Here is a 9,696-nt window from a genome sequence, read left to right on the forward strand (position 1 = left end):
TCGGGAGTTCCCCTTTCATCTTATTTTCACCCGTGGCCTCCTTAGAATATCCCAGTACCACAATGGAGCCATATGGTCCCAGGTTGAGAACCACTGCTCTAGAGAGTATTATTCTCTGTAATATGCTACCTGATATAGCGGCAACCCCCTCCCCTCCATTTAAAGTATCATTAAACTCATCTAGACTCATCTAGAGATGAATTCATTTGTCAATCAGAAGAGGTTCAGCTGAGAAGGGGTGAAAGGGTCACCCCTTCTGAACTCTCTCTTGTTATGAAATTGAGCTTCCTTCAAAAGTAAAAAAGAATTCAGGCTCACTAATTCACAAGGAAAAAGCAAAAAAGCTTAAACTTTTATTTGAACTCAAAGATGGAAGATATAGAAGTGAAGTGATAAAAGTAATACACTGGAATGCCAAACGCCATGGGATACCTCTTAATATTGCTGCACTTCGCCGGGTAAAAGGAGGTCCCACACGATATTAAGAGGTATTCCATGACTTTTGGCACTTCAGCACTGAAGTCATGGGATACCTCTTAATATCGTGTGGGACCTCCCTTTACCCGGCGAAGTGTAGCAATATTAAGAGGATCCCATGAATTTTGGCACTTCAGTGAAGTTCCTACGATAGCCAATAGCCAGGCTATCAGAAATTAAATAATGTTTAGTATCTCGTACTTTCGCCATTCATTTCTACACGTTCATGCATCCAAAATTGAATTTTGAAATAAGGTTGGGTTTAAATTACTCCAACGATACCATGAATATTTTCTTGAAATTTCTTTTGAAAATTGAGGGTCATTTTCGTAAACATGTCTGAAAAAGACTATTCCTCTTTAAAGGCATTCATATGCTGTGTATGGGTTAACCAATCAAGTACATCGACATCGTTACTGGAAAACCCCAATTCGTTGTGTCTGGAGTGGTAATGTCACGTTGGGATTTCGAATCTAGTTCACATAAAGTTGATGTGAATGGCAGCGAGACGATTTTTTTTGGATATAGCTATCGATCGGTTATTGATATCAGAAACCCCGAGTCATGTGATGTGATCACATTAATCGGCGTTCACTGCATTTCGGAAATATTTAGCTGGTACAGTGTTCACCAATACGCATAAAAAAAAATTCAATTTTACTCCGAATTTCGTTGAGGAGTGAAAATATTCCTTCAAATTTTAAGCTTTTTTTATGTAGTTGTTTCGCACTGATAAAAAAAATTACCCTCTTTTTACAAAAATGTTCCTTAAAATTTGGGAAAGGAGTGAAATCTTCCAAATTATATTTTCGGATAAATCTGCTGGTATATAATAAATTTATTTTAAAACACCAATTGTTTTTCATTCACTTTTTCTTTCAGCTTGAGAATATGATTTGCTTCATTCATTAATTTAAATTTGAAAACTTTTTTTTAGCTCTACTATGCTAATTAGCTATGCGACGTAAAATCTGCGAGTTCCGATTTAATTTTCCCATCATTCACGTTAGAATTGCCTCTCACTTGGGGTAATGTTTCACGCCAATTTTCAATTAATAAATTTAATTGAGGTATTTATTGCCCAAATTTATTTGAAATATCTTCAAACAGATCCCATTTCCAATGATAAAAATAATTCTCCAACAGTATCATACTTGTTTTTAAGCCTGCGTATTTCGATACTGTCTAGCTTTTTTTTTGAAACTGTATACATATACACGGAACAAAGAGCAAAAGAAATGAAAATGGTAACCTTGTTATTATTATTATTCTTTTGGATGGGGGAATCCCGTCCATATATTTCTTAGTAGGTTTTCCAGCTAGTTTCTCGCACCTGTTGCGGTGCCTGTTGCTGCTGTTGTCAAGGGGATCGATACCCAGGGCCTCTACCTTCCGAGTTCTGCTGGGAAAAGAGAACATTTTTGACCATTGGCGTATTTTGGCGTATAGCTTAAAATGAATATTATATTCAAGGCTATTCCGATCGAACACGTGCCATTTAATAATTTTAAAACTTGGTTTAAGGGAGTCTTACACCTTTTAACGCGATGAAAAACTATGGTCTAATAGACAAGTAATTGAAAATACTATTGCTAAATACTATTGAAAATACTATATCCTTTGATTTATTTGAAATTTTTACACATATTTTTGGTTGTATATACAATCCTACGCCAATGACGTAAGATATGCATAAAGTTTTACGTATCTCTGAACTAAATTTTTTGCAAATGTATTAAAAACAGCAAGCGCGCATGAAAAAATAGCATGACACCAATGTAATAGAATAAAAATTTATTCAAAATGGAGGAAACTGTTCAGTTTTCATGACGAAGCACAAAAGATTGAGATTTCATTGACTCAATCTTTTGCTTAATTTCATGAACTATGAACAGTTTCCTTTATTTAGAATCAACTTTTATTCAGTTACAGTACATTAATGTACTGTAATTGAATGGTGCATGGTATTTTATAATGCACGAGAGCTGGTTTTTAACACTTTTTATTTAAATATCGCATAAAATTAAGTATTAAAGATATGTAACGCCTTGTACGGACATAGGATAGCATATAAAATCAAAAAATATAATAAAAAAGTGAAATAAATCAATGGCTAAATAGTGTTTTTAATGATTTTTCTACTAGAGCGTAGTTTTACGCCACGTTAAAAGGTATGAGACCCCGTTAAAGTATCATTACGTATATTAGTTTAACTTATTTTCAGTTAAATCAGTAATTAATGTACAAAATAATTATGTTTCCAAGTTCACGACGTCATTAAAATGAGAGAAATAATGATAAAAAATGATATAATTAAAAAAAAAGAGTTATTTATATGAAATTACATGAAAATAAAAATGTATTACAAATTAAATTTACACCATATGAATGATTTTCTTTAGAAGTAGCTTGTATTATTAACTGACTACAAATTATTTATTAATTACAATTTTATTTACTGTATTTATCCTAAGATATTTAATTTTCTAGCCGAAAAGAAAATTATTAAACAAATATCAAATATTTTATCAACAGTAAATCAAAATATTTCTAATATTAATCTGTTAATTAATATCAATTTAATCAGCGATAAAATTTTTTTAAAAATTATTCCCCAAGAGAAAAAATAAATTCTTTAGAGATTATCTCTTGGCGCAATTTTAGTTCAAACGAGTGAAAGACTACTCGAAAATCTAATTAATTAATTAAACACCTTGATTTGATTAATGACAATTTCTTTTAATTTTGGTAAATATTCAAAGATAATTTAATCATTCTATATTAGTTAATTTTATTAGATTAAATTTTTCTTTAGCTCTAAAAAACAAAATTTTACACTAAAAATTATTTGCACTAAAAGCCTTGGAAGAGAGCCCTATTCTTTGGAGAAGTGACCCCTTAGGGGAAGTGAGGGGACAAATTTCGGACCAGATAAAATTGGGCCAGTACGGAGGTGACTCTACAGAAAGGTTTCATCGGATAGGAAAATGTCCTGAATAATAATATGAAAGAAACGGAATCGTTCAATTATTATTTTAAATATCAATTCAATTTCTGTAATAGAGCGGGGTCTTCAAAGTATGGCTCCCGTGGACCACATGTGGCCCTTGAAGCTTTTTTGCAGTGGCCCGCCGATGAAAAAGCTTACACAGTTACAGAATTTATGAAAATGCTGAAAAAAGAAAATCTCTCAGTGGAAAAATGTATTTCAGAATCGGTGAAATTTCAAATTTACTCTTAGAAAACATTTCGGAACATGAGAGAAATAATTTTAGAAGTAATGGGAAATAGTTTTGGAATTATTCTGAAAGAAATAATCATAGAATTATAGGAAGAATAATTTTATAATTGATGAGAGAGAACTTTTTAGAATTAATGAGAGAATGATTTTAGAATTAATGAGAGAATGATTTTAGAATTAATGAGAGAATGATTTTAGAATTAATGAGAGAATGATTTTAGAATTAATGAGAGAATGATTTTAGAATTACTGAGAGAAATAATTTCAGAGTTAATATGAGAAATAATTCCAGGTTTAGTAGAAAATATTATTTTCATGCCAATAATAGTATTTCATGAAAGCTAAAAATAAAAAATTTCATTCAATAGTAGTATTTCATGAAAATTTATAATTAATGAAAAATATTTTCAAAGTTATTGAAAGTAATATTCTTAGAATTACTGAAGGAAATATTTTCACATAATTATTGAAGAAAATATTTTCACATAATTATTGAAGAAAATATTTTCAGAATTATTGAAAGAAATTCACATTTTGAAAGTTAATGAAAATTGAAAATTCATATTTTCTGAACTAATATTAATTCATATTTGGTAAAAAAATAATTTCACAATTAATGAAATTTAATTCAATGGAAAAACTGTCTCACAATAAATGAAATTCTCAAATAATATAGTCCCTTTCATTTGACTCGCGGTTCTGGGCCCCGTAGGGCCCACCAGTTAAGACACCACTGAGTGAATCTAGATACCGCAGTATAACTTATTGGCCCTCGGGCTTCATGGAATATTCCTTTCGCTCCGCAATTTGTGAAAAGTTGAAACCCTGTAATAGGAAAAAAAACTTAAAAATTTTTCGATTCACGAACAACATCTATTAGAACACTATCCATATCATAAATAAATAACACTGACATAAGCTTAAATTAGGATAATGCTAGTCCTTGGGAAGTTCCAGCACCTGTTTCCCGCATGGGCGAACCGGGCACGTGGACAGACAAAAACCACAGATTTTCAGGGCCCCAAAATTGACTGCCTCTTGCGTTTTAGGCACAGGCCACGTGCCCCTTTTCCCTTCGTTCTCCTCTACCTCAAAAAGACCACATATAAGGGGGGAGGGCAAGAACTCATATTTACACAGGGCCCCAACTTATGAGGAATAGGTCCTGGATGGGGTGTTTAATCGGGATGTCAATCGCGAGTACGAAATCAGAATCTTGGGTGCTTCAATGAACACTGAGGAGCTCGTAAGCAATAGGTTGAACAAGCCTTTAATAAAGGGACAGGTGTAGAGAAATTTCACTAATACCATGTTAGAAATCAATTGGATCCCGATAACAACGGATCTAAATTGATTGAGCCTTGTTTGGCATTTGCGATATTAATTTGCCGAAATTTCGGGCATCAGCTTCGATGGATTTTAATAAAATTCCACAGAAATCGATTATAATTTCTATAATCATAGTAATAAATAATTTCCTTTCGTATTCGTAGGATTCAAGAAATTTTTTTCGAAAATATTCAAATTTAAACAAAGTCGTTATAACGACGTCAAAGATTCCGCGAAATTTTGTTAGACCTTCATATATTCACAGTAACTTCATCTCATAGAGGAAAGTACAGAAAATTGCTATCCTAAATCCTAAATGCGGGATTTGCACGAAATAAATGCAATTTGTGACAAATTTGCAAATTAGTGCTGAATTTTTGAAGGGTGGAGAAATGCGTGGTTGCTTCAAATCACTGTAAACAAAAATTAATCAAAACCACCAATTATTGATATTATAACCAAGGTGTCGTTACAAGAGGTCGTTATAACCGATTTCAACTGTATTTTTTAAAAATATATATATATATTTTTTGGAAACATGGCACATAATTCACGGGTTTTGGCGTCATTTGGCATCAGATCGGAAAAAAAAAAACCCTTAATCTTCCTCGAACTCACGCATATGATCTGTACTGGTAACCACGGCAACGGGTTTTACGTGAACGTCTCCCATTTTCCCATTGTGTGGTCGCCGAGATTTCTTGGGGGGACACGGTGTGTAGTGGAGCCTTGGGTGGACAAATGGACAAAAACACACACACACATGCATGCCATGCTATATACCATTATTCTTCAGGCGCGATCACTAGGGAGGTTAAGAAAAACTGATCATTATTATAGTTAGCTATGGTCATAAACAGCGTCTTAGGAGGATGTTGGTTTATTATGCAGCAGGAAACTAATTAAAATAATATAAAGCCATCTCGTTGGAGGGTGGCCCCATTGTCTCTTTGAAAAACCGAAGTTATTATACCACGGCTTAATTATGATCGTGGCCGCCGTTAATGATGGTATTTGATACAGGGTGTTTCTGAATTCGTGGTACAACTTCAAGGGATGATGAAACACTCATACATAAACATTTTCGTGTTCATAGTTTCATAGCATGGGTTTAACGTGCCCCCACATGGGGAAGAGGGACGACAGGGCAACAGCCTTGGGCGGGGTCTAGAATGAATACAGTTTCCCTCTTTTCGTTTTTCACACTACAAGTTTACTTTTGAGGTGGGGGGCTGTGAAAAGGAAAAGTCCTGGTCTTAGCAGCCACAGGTCAGAGAAGATCTCAGCCTACGGGCCTGGTTGCAAGATGTGCTTATGTTATACCAATTTGTGCTTTGTCACCATTGAATTACAGTGCTGCTAGGCCAAACATGATAGTGCAATAAATTTCTTATTCAAAATGCTTTTCTTCACCGGTAAAGGACATGCGTTTCTCTTAAACGTACTTAAAAATGACATTTTTTGTCATCAAAAAACAATCTTAGAAACCGACAGTGATCATTTGCAGCTGTCATTTTGCAACGGTACAATTATTCTATCATTGAACTTCATCATAGTTAGAAAAATTGATGACAGATGGCAGCACTACACATGACAAGCGTTACCCAGTTACAAACTTCATGTCAAGTTCCCAACACTCCAACATGTACCAATTCGTTAGAAATCCCACAGAGGGCTATGTACGAGGTGTATGTGTGTTTTAGTAGTGGTAGTAGTAAGTTCCAAGAAGGCAGACAAGCCATTTTTTGAGCTTGAACGAAGCCAAATGTCTGATTTCCACATGGGGCATTTGCCTATGGCCCCCATGATTTTGTGGGTCCCAAAATTAAAACAACATATATATTCACTGACTAACCAAACATGTATGACCCTGGTTGCAGCGGTCTTGAAATTTCTGCTTTGTACCGAGAGTTCCTCGTGTGAAAGTGCCTGCATCTAAGGGTAAAAAAAACGGAATAAAGAATTTCAATAAATGTTGTAAATATCTAATTGTTTGCAGCTTGTCTAATTTTCATGTTTTCCTCCACTCTAATTAAAAAGAGCATATTTAGGCCATCACAGCCTAAACGTGTCACTTGCGCCCAATTATTGCTTTTGAAAAAATGTTTTTTATCATCTATATTAGCCTTCCCCCCTAAAATTTGTATGATTCAGAATCATACGATATGCATGCTGTATATCGGATATATTCTGGATATACAACTGTGAATATATACATGCAATTGTTAATTGAAATAAAATTGGTTACCCTCATTGGAACCAGTATATTCTTAGCCTGTGGTACATGTATTAATTTGCTTACCACACAGGTCTAACAGTGCCGATTCCAAAAATGCAAATTTTTTTTTTTCTATCACGTAAGGTTTTCTTTTGACAAAACGATTTCATATTTTGGGGCGAAAAATTCAATTCCAAATATTTTGGAATTTTTATTTTTATTTTATCTCCTTATAAAAACATACTTCACATTTACATCCTGGCTTTGTCATTATAATGATAGGCCATAAAATCAATAAAATATGTTTAGTAATGATTTACTATATTTATCCATATCGCGCTGTTTCAATATGATTCGTATGCTGCTTATACAGGGCGATTCAAAACTCAACGTACAAAATTTTAGGGAAGGTAGAAAACAAAAAACATAAAACAGAATCACATAGGAATGTATCACAATTATTATTTTTTTTGTGCATAACTGTGGATGGTAAGAACTTTGAGCATTTGTTCTGAAAAACTTAACGTGTACACGCACTGTTCTCGTGTAAAGTATCGCTAAATAAAGAGTTTTTCCACCCATTTCTTCATCTTCGTTTATCCTCCAGCTGATCACGTTTGGGTTTCCGGTCATACATTCCCATGTGATTCTGTTTTGTTATTGTGTTTTCTACCTCCCCTTAAGTTTGTACGTTGGGTTTTGAATCACCCTGTGTATTACCATTGAAATTTGATTTTCACTCTATCTGAAAAAAGTAGAGCCCATCTGACAAAACCAATGATAGATTCGAAATCAGCGCTAAAAAATCGCCATAAAATTCCCTGGAATATCTTTGCCAATGATTTTTACTATATTTCTTTATAACGCACAGTTTCGATGTGGTTTATATGCGGTCTATGCATCACTATTGAAATTTAATTTTTAAGTTTTTCTCAAGAACTAGACGTGATGGAATTTTTTAATTATTTTTTCCAGTAATTAGCATCCAAAAAACTATAGGAAACACTAATTATTTTTAAGAAAGCTTTTTTTCATTGCTGACCCGTGTTATTCTTCTCAAGGATATTTTGAATAGAAATGCAATAGAGATAATCTCATATCTATGATAAATCTTATATTTCTTATAGAAATCGAAATTTTATTCATCGCAGCAAATTTCTCATCTTTCCTTTGGGAAATCGAAATTTATAACAAAGAAAAATCCACCGGTTTCGAATTTCTTATCATGTTATTTTTTTTTAATATCCGAATTTATGATTTCTGTCGAAAAATGAAAAGAGACGTCATCCTTTTTTTTAAATACACTGCTTTCGATTCTTTAGCAAACCCAAATGTATTCGTACTTACTAAAGTACTTTTATTGTTAGCCTAATTTAATTACTTATTTGATCAATGATACTCTTACAATTTGTTATAAAATCGATTTTTTTCGGTATCTTATGTCCTCGGTGTAAAAGTTGTTTTCCCATAAAATATAAAAAAAATTCATTAAAAAACAAAAGTGTTTCATCATATTTGGGGGTCATTCAAGTATCACGTCAGCATCGATAGGGTGGGGAGGGGGTTTCGGGTTTTCTGACTTTTGATGACGGGAGGATCCTTCAATGATGCTTACGTTATCAACCACCCTTAATAAAAATATAACCCGGTGTGCCAAAACATTAAAAAAACCTGAACTAACATTCTCTCCCTATTGGTAAGTCCTCCATAGAGTCACTTTAGAACCACTGTAAATGTTCCGCGGATCCTTCAAGTGATCTGGAAATGCGTTCAGGAAGCTCAAGTGCCCTAGAAATGTGTCGCGGGCTGCTTAATTGATCTGGAACTGAGCCGTACGTCCACTCAAGTGATCCTTCAGGGCAGGCCGCATCAGATAGCTCCCCCAGGGCCACATTTGTCCAAGTGTTTAACATATATGGCTTAGAGGGTGGGTCGCAATGAATTTCTTTATCCTAGAATGATACCCGTACGTCTAAGAGACGTAGTTTCACATATGTATCATTAAGCATAGATTTTTTAGATACCGTTCTAGGGTTACGGAGAAATTTTGAGCCTTCAAATAGCATTGAAATTAACAGAAATTGATTATAAGAACATATAAAGGTATTTTCCTCCGAAATTTGAATAGTTAAGAAAAAAATTTTTTTGTCTGGGGGTGAGGCAAATGGGCTCGTGCCTCTACCCTCCCCGTCACTGATCCTAATATGTGTTAGGAGGTAGGGGGCAGAGCTCACGAAATTTCGCTGACGGGAAGGAGAGTCCGAGTATTGCTGACGGGGTGTGGGGGAGGGGGACAAAAATGACTAAAAATCTGCTGACGTAATACTTGAACGGTCCCTCAACAATTTTAATAGTCAATTCACAGTTAACTGATCGAAAATATAGAGATAGGTAATATTCAAATTATGCTCTGCTCTAAATATCTTCTACT

Source organism: Pholcus phalangioides, unplaced genomic scaffold (assembly GCF_987345545.1).
Source record: "Pholcus phalangioides strain wild (caught in Gottingen) unplaced genomic scaffold, Ppha-v1.0 ptg000009l_1, whole genome shotgun sequence".
Classification (NCBI taxonomy): Eukaryota; Metazoa; Arthropoda; class Arachnida; order Araneae; family Pholcidae; genus Pholcus; species Pholcus phalangioides.